Genomic DNA, 13,178 nt, shown 5'->3' with positions numbered 1-13,178 from the left:
AGAGAGAGAGACCTTCACATCATGAAGATCTTCACATCACCGCTGATTGGATCTGCCAGTGGACCCTCCGACAGAGTGCCTTCCCCAACCACCCATCCACCTACTCCACCCACCCACACTCTCCCACCCACCCACACCCGTCAACCTACCCTCACCCACTCATCCACCAACATTCACCTACATAGGTTAGTAAGGTAGGATGCTGTAGAAGTTGGTAGGGTATTTAGTAAGCTATATGATGGTTTCTCTCATTCTCCTTCTATAGTAGGGAGCATAGTAAGCTTATGCTGGCTAAGTTTGTGCCCTCGGAGAGGGGGTAGCGTCTCTAGCTTGCTAGGTGCGTACGCCGTTTAGTGTGGATGCTGTTCTCTCTCTCTCTCTCTCTCTCTATAATTATAGGTAGTTTGTATTAAATTCTAACAATATACAGTGTACATGTATATGTATATATATATATATATATATATATATATATATATTTTTTTATTGAAAAGCATTGTGTACATTGATCATATAATGTCTTGTTAATTTTAAACTAATTTTTTAACATCACCACTAATTGGATTATATTGTACAATACGATCGTGTAATATTAAGCAGTAGGCTGCAGTATCTTCAGGAAAATTGGTCCGAGTTTCAAATTCTAGGCGAACATCGACTGGAGCGCTTTTTAATGTTTCATTTTGTTTGGAGCAGTCTATAACTATTAACGGCACTTTATTAATGAAATCCTTTTTATTGAGTAACGGCTCGTTTTCTTTACCATAGCAAGCGTTTTGAAAATTAGTATACATATCGTTGAGAACAGCAAACTGATTTTGATTGATATTTAAATTGAGATTTCCATACGGATAGCATTGTGAATTGAGGAATAACTTCATATTACTAATATTACAATGATCAAAATGACTAGAATTAACACTCGCTAAACTTTTACGTTTAGTTTGAAAAGCTAAAATAACAAAGCGAGACTTTTTCAATTGATTGGAAGTCTTAACACTCCAAACATGCTTTGATGTACGTGGTAATTTTGGATACTCATACATTTCCCAAGTACGATAACTCATAATAATTGCACGATCTCGTCCAATCTGATTGAGTAATTTGATTTTTTCTTTGTCTGCGACCATCACATATGGCATCAACCATTCAACATTAGTTAAAGTAATTTTTGATTTTTCTGAAGCATCAGGATTCCTTACTGGAATACTTAAAATAGCATTCAAATCATCTTTTGATCTTGTGAGAATAAGTTCATGCTTGACATTGACTACAATTTTCCGATAATCTTCAGCAAAGCCCAGCAACATACTGAGAGGGATAGTCACATCAAAAAAACCTTGAGCGTTACATATTAAAACTTCATTGTTATCACCATTCCATCCGGCATTTTCAGCGATAGAGTTTTGACATGGATTGAGTGAAAGCCAATTTTTCATGAGGCTCGTTAAGCCTACATTTTTCACTTTATCAATTTCAATATCATTTATTTCATATCGTATTTTCTCGAACAAATGACAGAGGGCGTTGTTGACTAATAAAGTGTTCTCTATTGACGTAGGAATACCCGGCTTGGTCAACCGACCACAAATATGAATCATACTGCGTGATGGAAGCAGAGATAAATCTTGATGTTGAATTACTATATGGATTTCATCACAATTATTGAAATATGATAATGAATAAGGCTGTTGCGTATGAACTTCATAATGAGCTATAGACTCATCGAAAGCGACACCTGAATGAATGTCTAGAATTCCCTCGATATTGTTGTTGTTATTTTATACAGCACACTAATATGCACAATATTTTCTTTCACGATTTTCGACGACATTCAGTCTCAAGCTTTTCAGGAATTGACTGTTCTGAGGTGTGAGCGGTCTGATAGCTCGCTATTGACTGATTGTTGATTGACATTTTTGTCTCATAATATAGCCTCGACCGGACTTTATATTGTAAATGATACCCATTACTAAGATATGGTCTTTATATGTACTCGCACTGTGATGACTTCTCCTCGAAAGTTAACTAGGTTTCCGTCTTGATCAACTATACGAATTTGAAAATGATCAATGCTCCTCACAGCAACTGGAAGGTAAATGACTCGAGAGGGAACTTCTATAATCTTATATCCAGGTGGAACTGCTGGGAAAAATTCATGTATAGTATGTACTTTGCGATCGTTTATATAAGAGCCTGTAGTAATATTACACTCTACACGTAAAGCGTTGACTTAGAGTATAGTGACGGGTAAGTCAGAACTTTGTGTTTCATTTTCAACGAGCGCGCATTTAGTGAAGCCTAAAATTGATCCAATAGAATCTTCTGGTTCAAAATGTATTTTTTGACTGCACTGAATGACAATACGTAAAGTATTATTATTTGGTTTAGGGCTAAACGATACACCTTTAGATGCTAATGCTTCTTTGAGGAAGCTTTCAATATCTTCTATTTCGTAGCTACCAGTTGGTAAAGTGATAGCTTCTTGATCTTCAATGTAAAACTTATTATAACCAACGTCAATGTTTGGTATTGAATTAAATGTTAATAGCTCAACTAGACCAAGAACGTATTTTTTGTTTGGTATCAATTCGATCGGTGGAAAATAATATGTTTCGAGTACGGATGATGTTCCTGAGAGACTCAATGTCAGTGTATTCTCCATGACAGATTCATGTCAAATGATACTCATTCAAAGAATGACTATTTTATATACTAGTCGTCTTTTCTATAGTTTGTTTAAAAGAAATTTGAGAAAAAGATGGCCGCAATTATATGTATTAAAATCTTGATATCTAATATAATTATACATGATTCTATTAACTTTGAGATAAAGCAATAGATCTATAGGTGGTTGAAGATTACCAAAACTATCAAAATACATAACCTCATCACCTTTCTTTTTGTATGCCACCCAATGAGTACCTGGTCCACGTGTATCACCTAAATTTACAATAGCTGCCTCTTTATATCGTGGTCTATCAGCTGGCAGAGCATTACGCATGAAAACACCTCGAAAATTTGCAATTTTTAGTATTTTAGCATATTTTCTTATATCATGATCTGTCAGTGCTCGATTAGGTAAAGTTATTTCGAGCTTTTTTTTTTAAACCTTTTCCACTTGAATATGGTTTCAGATGAAGACCATAACCTTTACGATATGGTTTCAAATAAAGTCTTTTACCAATAGCAATAGCTTCCATAGTTTTATTATGTCTATGAACTTCTTTCAATTGATTTTGAGCGGCCTTAGCACTGTTAACGGCTTTTGCTATTGAAGCAGCTCCTCCAGCTAGCGCTCCAGTGGCAATTAAAGCAGCAAATAATGGAATTAAAAAAGGAATCGCTCCACCAACTTTACTGGGAATAGGTAAAATACGGGGTATATTTATTTTACTTCTACCGCCAGCCTTTTTCACAGCTTCATTGGCTCCTTTTATAGCCGAACGAATAACTACAAGAGCTCTATTGTTAGGCACACTACTTTTCGAGACCGTCTTAATAATTTTATTCAATGTAACTGACGGCTTTTTGATTTTTCTACATTTCTTTCGTGCCTGGCATTTTTGAAATCCTCTACCTTGTTTCTTACTACCTTTCTTCATAGCAACACCCATACCAAGCTTACTTTTAACTTTTATAATGTTGGCTACAGTGAAGGCAGCTGCTTTCTCACCAAAACTGCTATCTTTAGCTTGTACTCTTTCCCAAGCTTTCTTAGCTAGAATTTCGTCAGCTTTATTTCTTGTCGTAATATCCTCCAGATTTTGCGCATAAGCAATATCGTGTTCTTTACAAGCAATGTCTAGTGGATTTTTACCAGGATCTCCACGTGCCAATCGTTTGTTCAATTTTGTACCAGGACCACAATACTGATATCCAGGTGAGTGAGCTTCAATAGGCAAGTTATTTATAATCTCGTTCACTAGATCACCACCAGTCTTTCTTTTATAGTACGTGATCATACTTCTTCGAAAGACAGCATGTTAATGAAATAAAAGATATATAAGCAGACTTTTTATACCTAACAACTCATTCATTGAGGTGTCAATGATGAGTAAACAACATGGATTTCAAAGAACAACCTCTTAAGCTTCAAGTCATTAATTTCGATAGAGTGGTGGAGACGGAAAAACAAGAAAAAAGACATGGTGAACTATTGCCTAGTAGTATCCGTGCCGTTTTCTGCGGACCTAGTAATTGTGGAAAAACTAATTGTTTATTAACATTAATCACTCATCCTAATAGTCTTAGATTTGAAAACGTATATGTCCACTCAAAATCCCTTAAGTAGCCTAAATATATATTTTTGAAAGATTTATTAGAGTCTATTAATGATATAGAGTATCATGCTTTCAGCGAGCATGAGACAGTTGTTTCACCAGATAAAACACGACCAAATTCTATCATGATTTTTGACGATATAGCCACTGAGAAGCAAGATAACATAAGAGCATTCTTCTGTATGGGTAGACATAAAAAAGTAGATAGTTTCTATCTCTGTCAATCGTACACTCGCATTCCGAAGCATCTCATTCGAGATAATGTGAATTTACTTGTTTTGTTTCGACAAGATGGCGTGAATATTAAGCACATTTACAATGATCATGTTAACTCAGATATGTCTTTTGAGAAGTTTAAAGCAATTTGTTTAAAATGTTGGAGAGACGATAATCATGGGTTTTTGGTTATCGACAGAGACAGACCAATAAATCATGGACCATATAGAAAGGGATTTGATTCTTTTGCTATAAATATAGATGAGTGAGTGGATGAAGATTATTTAACTTCAGAAATTAGAAGCGTAAACATGGCTAACTTTGAAAGAGAAATGAAGGTGCTCGAGCAATTATCCATGGCTCGTGATGCCATAAGACGCAAGTATCAACTAATAAAACGCGGTAAAGCTGATTTAGAAAAGACATTGCATGAAACTTTTAAACCTATGGTTGATCCATTGAAGAAACTCGTAGAGGCAGCTACTGATAAAAGTAACGATACTACTGCTGAACAGCCAACGAAAAAGAAAAAGAAAATCGAATTCGATAATGTTTTCAAGTCAGAAGCAGCAACTGATACTCCCTACAAATCTAGATATTTCAATAGTATAGTACTGCTAATGAATTAAATTCTACATTACAACCGCTTGATACTACATTTGAGTCTGCTATTTCTATTGATGATAATGATGATGATCATGATGAATCATCACTTGATACAACTGCTATAAATTTGAACGAAAGTAGTTCAAATGTAACTACAGAACAGAGACAACAGCTATTAGATGATTTGATTATAGGAAATGTTCGACTATTGCATGAACCTCAGCAGAAAAGTAATTTAGACAAGACATTTGGTGTTCGCTTACATGAAAATACATAGGTCATAGGCAATTCTCCAATTTCCTTCCAAAACGATAACGTGACTGTGAATGATAAAGCATACAGCAAGACGCTTGGTTTAATGGAACTTCTCTTTCGTAAAGAACCTGATTCTAAATTAATCAGTTCATTGGATATTGAAAATTATATAAAAATCCTCGAAATAACTAACGCTCATCGAAAGAGATACGAAAGAAATGGAGAATATCGCAATAAGCATGTAAATAAATTCAAAAAGTATATTGGTCCAAATTTATCTTTGAGCAGTAGCGCTAAGAAGCGAAAATCGACTATTGATGGAAGAGGTCTTTTTCCTAACTATAAAATAGCTAGAAAAGGAACGTTATTTGATTATGTATATTGGAATGATCCAAACGAGCTCGTTGATCGATTGAGATTGCTTATTGCCGAACAAACCACCGGTATTTCTAGTCATGTTAATGAAATTCATTCAATTATTGAAGAATTACGTGAAGCTGGCTATATATATTAAGAGAATCCTAAATATTACTCAGTAATAAAATGAGTGTTGATGTGTTTGGACGTATATTGAATAAAAAAAAGGAGGATAATAGAGGTCTTCCTGGTATAGGGTATAATATCACTGAAGACGGACAATACGACGCGAATGACAAATGAATTTGTTATATAGCCGATCCTCAGGAGAGTAACGATGCTGTAAACTTACGAACGTTGCGAAAAACTAGTGAAGCTAACGTCGATACGCTTACGACTACAATAAATAATCTTAAAAAATCTTTAAATATGATAAGAATAGAATTACGATCGTATGGAGAAGCGATTCAATATTTACAAGCAAATAATAATGATAATAATAAGGAGAAAGAAATAAGGATTAAGCCGTCTGACTTTTCATTCATTCAATTATAACAAATAGATTGAAATAATGAAACATCAAAGAGTGGTGGATGAGTTACATAAACCAGCACGTCGAAACTATCCCCGTAGAAAAGTTGATGTACGCGGAATAGATGAGACATGGCAAGCTGATCTTGTAGAGATGCAAGGCTACTCGAGAGAGAACAAAGGCTTTCGATATCTATTAACTGTCATTGATATATTTTCAAAGTACGCTTGGGCAGTTCCTGTGAAACAAAAAACTGGTGTAGATGTTGCTTATGCAATGAAGTCTATATTAAAAAAAGAACGCACTCCTAGAAATCTACATGTGGATTATGGCAAAGAATTCTACAATTCAAATTTTCAAAGACTAATGACAAAGTATAAAATAAATCTATATTCAACCTATAGCAATCTTAAGGCAACTATTTGTGAAAGTTTCAATCGCATGCTAAAAAATGTCATGTGGAAAAAATTCAGTCTTCAAGGAAATTACAAATGGATCAACATTCTAGCTGATTTATTGAAATCTTACAATAATCGAAAACATCGTACGATAGATATGAAGCGAAAAGACGTAACTAAAGATAATGAAATGCAGGTGTTGAGACGATTCTCTTACGACCGACGTCTTTTCGTTAAGAGCCCTAAATTTCAAGTAGGCGATAAAGTACGTGTGAGCAAGTCTAAACACGTTTTCGAAAAAGGATACACTCCTAACTGGTCTACTGAGATTTTTACTATTCAACGAGTTACGAAGACAAAGCCTATCACTTATTATTTAAGAGATTATAAAGGCAATCCAATTGTTGGAGGTTTTTACGAGCAAGAACTACAGAAAGCTATGTATCCTGATGTATATCTCATTGAAAAAGTTTTAAGGAAACGTGGTAATCAAGTATACGTTAAATGGTTGGGATTCGACAATTCGCACAATTCATGGATAGATAAGACTTTATACGTAAGAAAGAATAAAGACGTTTATGTAAAGTAACTTTTATTCAAATAAATATCATAATAATAATAAATAATTGTTGTTTTATTTTAATGATAAGAGCCCCAACCTTCGCTCTCACCTGTGAGGTACTTCCATTTGAGCATCATCACTTGTGAGTCCATTAGAACAAGTCGAAACCTGATTTAGTAGAAACACCTGTGACTGATTTACCTCTCCACAATATATTTTATGATAAATTTATTGTACATACTTTATTGAAATAAAGATACATTGATGTTACATTAAATAATAAATTGAAATCTACCAGCGCTATGATATTCAATCTGTAAACAATATTTTTGTACATGATCAGAAAGTAATATATAAAGATCATAATGTTTCATGATGGCTCTTGAAATTCGATCTGGTAAAATAAGTTGGAATTCACAATCGAGCTCGAGAATGATTCGATTATTATCTTCTTCCTTAAAGTTTGTTACTAAATAACAATGATTTTCTTCAAGTTCATAATGATTTTTCTCCGGTAGTGGATAAAAGGGCTTCATAGCTATTTTATTTAACATTTCTAAGTCTATCTTGCTATCGAAGACTTGAGAATAGTGGAGAAGGAAGTGGATACTACTGGTAATGATTCTTCTAACAGAATGACGTTTTCCGAGCTCTTCTCTCTCTCTTAAGACCTTTACCCCACCTACACTTTTTCTAGCCGGCACGGCCGCCTCCCTCCACTTGCTACTTCTTCCACCTCCACTTGCTGCTTCTTCCACCTCCACTTAGATTTTTAGTTTGTTAAGTGTATATACTATACAATGATTTTTTAGTATAGGTTCAAGAATATAATTCATCATTATTATACGTTTTTTAAATAGTGCTAGCGATATTATACTACTTAGTTGCATAATACGACGTTGGTAGCGTTCTCGATCTCGTGCAAGCTGCTCCCACACTCCTTTCCTCGAGTCTTTGTCTTCAATAGGAAGATGATGAATTTGAATATTATCTGAGAACCATACATACTTCGAAGCGCGAATGCTCTTCTTGTTTCTTCTAATAGGCGCCATGATGAACCACAAGAGGATAGTCTTGCTATAGCTATTTCTTCTCACTGAATGATGGTAAAGCAAACTATGCATCCTTCTTATAAATATATTAGAACTCGAATGACTGCCCTCTATCGGAACTTAAGGTTAATTATAGGAATAGTGAGAGCCCCAACCTTCGCTCTCACCTGTGAGGTACTTCCTTTCGAATCAACGCTCATGAGTCACCTTTACATTGAGATAAAATTCAATGGAAAGGGCTACATTAAGAACTTTTTTTTTACCTCTCCACAAAAGGAAATAAGAGGATAGTTAAATAAAGGAAAAAAGACTATTTAATTAGATATATTTTTTTTTTATTATTCATAGTGTAGCTATTTACATTAGTATTATAATACATTTAATTACTATTCTTTGAAAATACAACTATGTTTAAATTCGAAGTTTGAACCAACAATATGGTAAATAAATAACTCATCCTTCTCACTAGTCTGATGTAGATTGTTCAACATTTATTCATCTTTTTCGAGTACTATGTTAACCCTTTAGGCAGGAACACATCAAATTCGTCATCAATTGTAATAACAACGCTAAATCCATATTTCGTTGTTAATGATCTAACTTTAGTAACTTGATAAAATGTGTTCGATGTTAGTTGGGACATCGCCTTCCGAGGAAGGAAAGTCGTCTTGGAAATTTTATTTATTGTTGAGAAATCCATTCTGTAAAATAAAAAATCAAAGAATTAATTATTTATTTATTTATTACTAAGGTATTAACAAACTAAAATTATTTAAATATCTTACTTGTTTCAATAGTTAGTGGAAGACGTATTAGAGGTAAGACTGTTGCTTGAGTGAGAGCTGAACAACTATTTCGAACAAGAGTGAGCTCTTAGTTTTATAAGTAGCATCCCCACTCTTAAAGTTCAAGCCGCCGTCGCCGCTTCCCTCTCTTTCAGTCTCCCCTCTCTCATGATTCTTCATCTAAAATCATTCTCCCACTCTGTAGACTCAGATATCCATTGTTGCTCCCTCTCCATTACTAGTCATCAGCGCCATCTAGTAACTGTCGAAGGAGTAGAATTCTTTCGCTAGTGCTGCCCTCTAGAATTATTTTCTTCAAATCTGAATCTTTTCATATTACTATTTTGTTCTATCACTTCGTCTTCTTCTCTATACCTCTTTCTTCGTAGCTGTTCAACTCTTTCTTTCATTTCAGCAATTTCGAGAGTTTTATAATGTCCCCATGGAAGTGTGTCCGGATTATTATCAAAAATACATCGTTTATCATCATGAGGGCTTAGTGCTGTCTTTTCCTCTCTCTCTGTTAATACTTGATGTAATTTAGATCGAATATTACATTGAGTACGTTTAATAATTTCCATTTCGTTTAAACACTTTCGATAATCTGAGTGAGTTATTGTATTTTTTATTTTATGTTTTTTCACTCCTTTTGCCTTTTTCAAGGGATCCTTATTTATTATTTCGATACTGTATAGTTTACTTCGTAACCCAATGTACTCCCTCATAATAGCAGCATTGCACTCATCTTTCCTAACACCAAGAACTTTTTTGTTAGCTAGAGGCATTCCAAATTGATTATCAGCAGGATAGTCCGATGTGTCAAATTTATCAATGTCTACTTTCATGATCTCATACATATCGACATCTTGAATTTCATAAATGACGCTGTCAGTATCAGTATAAAGTAATTTACATTTTTCACCAATTCGTTGCTTCATGTGACCATAATGAAAGTCATAGACTAATGTTTTTGAAAGATCTAATACACATACACCGATGTATATAGGTTTTTTAATACTGATAGTTGTCCACGATAATTGAATAGCAGCTAAATTTTCATGAAAGATGGAACTACTATGGAAATTTGGTTGGGCAATTCGAGCTTCAGCGCCATATCTACCACCCTATTGATTGATCAGTTTGACATCTTTTCGTTTTCTTTCATCTTCCATTGTTTTTCTATATACTGCATTAATCATAAGCTTGTAAAATAATTTTTCAAACTCATTTTTAGCTTGCTTTCTTTTTTCAGTATTTAAATCAACATATGGTTTCAGCCATTGTTTTTGTTTGAATTCTAGCGTTCTATATATCTTTTTGAGTTTTAGTCCATATTTGAGAGCTTGTTTTAACGCTCTATAATGAATAACGTATCGTTCTTTATCATAAAGCGTTGTCAAAAGTTTTTTCTGTTTTGATCCGGGTGGTTTAGTATGTTCAGGACAAAGAGGTAGGTCTTTATGTTCAACATGCAGTTCTTGTGGATACTCTAGATCTACTTCTAAAATATAGCCTACGTCGCTATCATCGGAGATATTGAAAAAATTTGACATATCCACATTTGAAACCCATTTAAAGCCCTCAAATGGTAGTGATTGAGTCATAGCCCAACCATAAAGGTTGTTTACGTCATAATACATTAAAAATTTGTTTGGCTCATCCTTATTGAATTCTTCACCCATATATTTATTGTTTGCTTTTGAAAATCTATTGCAGCATTGACTAATACCTCCACGAATACCTTTTTGAATGAATAAAACCATATCTATATCTATTAATAGTTCAAGCTTCATATTTGTATATTTTAACATCGCGTCCCATGTTAATCCAGGAGTAATGTAATAATGAGCAGGATCGAGATCATATGCATTCTTACAGGTTGATCGAAAATTCTCAAAAATATCAGCTAGTAAAAGTACATCAGTTTTCAGATAGAGATCAGAATACATTCCTAAATCTATTTTCTTCCAAATACTACCGAAAATATTCCATACGTTTTGAGCATGCTTATATTCTTCAGTAGGAATATCACTATCTGTCAATTGACTATGAAATTTTTCAATAGATGGTAACTCTGTCTCAGTTAGTCTATTTAAATTTTGTATGTATTCATATGGGAAAACTTCTTTTCTTTTGAGTAAATTAATCTGTTCTAAAGTGTAATTATCTTTCTGAAATTCTCTCTGTACAATATCTAGCTGAGGTAAATAATATGCTAATTTATCTAGAGATGTAGGCATAAATCGAAAGGAATCAATGAAACGAAAGCTAATTCGACTGTTTGCAACTTCTTTTGTGAAGGATATGTATCGCTCCTTGTTTTCAGCGAGAACAGAGATCTTTCCTTCAAATTCTGAGTTAGTAGCAATTTCTGTTAAAATAAAATGTGAGTCATAGCCTGTGAAGTTATGAAATACGACTGGTATGAAAGCAGCATTTTTATAATTCAAATTGCAATGATTGTGAGCTGCACTTCTAAATTTTCCTGTTAAATGACAATGATCACGAACTCGTTTTTGGTTATCTTGAAAATATTGGTTGCAAATATGACATCTTCTTGCCGTTTTGAATGTCTGTTCATTAATAAATGATAAATCCATTTTTATTGCATTATTGTATATCTTTTCTAACTCAATCACTAGGGACTTCAATTGCTTTATGTTACGTGACGCTTCATTGTATTATTTTTTTTATTTTGTCAAATAATATTTCGGATCCGAGATTTCCGTTCGGACATAGTATAATCAGCAGTATTCGTGTGCGCGACTCGGTGGGAACGTGCGGCAGAGGCTGATTCACGCTGCGCCAGCATGCTGCGACGGCATGCTTCGGTCAGCGTGCTTAGCTAGGTAAGACGAGCCGATACGAGAAGCGTAAACGTTTAAAGTATATGTGCGAGAGAGAGACGGAATGCGAGGGACAAAAGATATATAACGAACCGGCGAAAACAACGAAGTATTCCTGAGTCAGTTAGGAGCGAGCGCTCAATAAAGAAGCCTACGTTTTTCCTACTTGAAGTTAAAAACTATAATAGAAGTTTGAGAATATAATTGTTTGAGTTGTGATTAACTACACTATTGGATAAAGAATATATTGGACAAGTTGACCATACGAATTATTATTTTCTTGCGATTAACTACACTATTGGATAAAAAGAATATATTGGACAAGTTGACCATACGAATTATCACTTTCTTGCGATTAACTACACTATTGGATAAAAAGAAATATATTGGCCATATCATGAACCAAACAATATTTCGGACCAAAACAACAGAGTGAGTACTTCCGGCTTCAATTCTCGATAAACCGAAATCTCTTCCTTATTGTAGTTTTTTTTATCTTTCTCTCTTTACTTCAATACTACTTACCATATTCAAGGTTCCCCTTTTAGTGAATCCATTTGTTTGCGTACAGGTGTGTAAGCACGACCGACCGCGCATTTTAGAATACTTATTTAATAAGTCGCGAACTAGATAGTAGCGCGATATTATTACTAACCGTGTTATTTGATGTATCAGAATATATATAAATCTATCCAACGTACCCGTGTAAGTTTATTTTAATAAGCCAGAGAGCCCTCCCCCCTCTTTTTCTTTCCCATTACTCTCGCTTACCGCTCATGCGGACGAACCTCGGATATTATCGGCAAATACGCGATCCATTCGCTGACACGGTCGGGGTACCGTATCGAAGGTTTAATTCGCCCGAGTCAGGACCACTCGGAGCTAAAAACGGTCTAACACGTGCCCGTTTTGAAAAGACATCAAAACTGTCACGTAACACTTTATAACCCATAATGCTGGTGATTCGTCTTCATTTAATTTTTTTCTATATGACTTATATATCGACTTACTATCATCATAACGGCATTTTACATATAATCCAATGCTATAGGCTTCTTGTTCTTGGAAACTATGTCTCTTAACATTGAGATTTCTATTCGGATCTTCTATAGGTTTTAACAGACATTCAAAATCCGCGTATATAATAAATGGAACTTCCTCTTTATGTTTAAAATTTTTAAATTCTAAAGTAGCATCGTCAGGTAAATTAATCCGACACTTATTTATTTTGGAACAGTCAACTTCATGAGATTTCAAATTTTCCTTGTTAGTAAAATAATGAAGGC

The sequence above is a fragment of the Phymastichus coffea genome, unplaced genomic scaffold, assembly GCF_024137745.1.
Source record: "Phymastichus coffea isolate CEN01 unplaced genomic scaffold, Cenicafe_Pcof_1.1 PCOF00004, whole genome shotgun sequence".
NCBI classification, from domain to species: Eukaryota; Metazoa; Arthropoda; class Insecta; order Hymenoptera; family Eulophidae; genus Phymastichus; species Phymastichus coffea.
The sequence above is the reverse complement of the archived record's forward strand: the minus strand, read 5'-3'. Positions refer to the sequence as shown.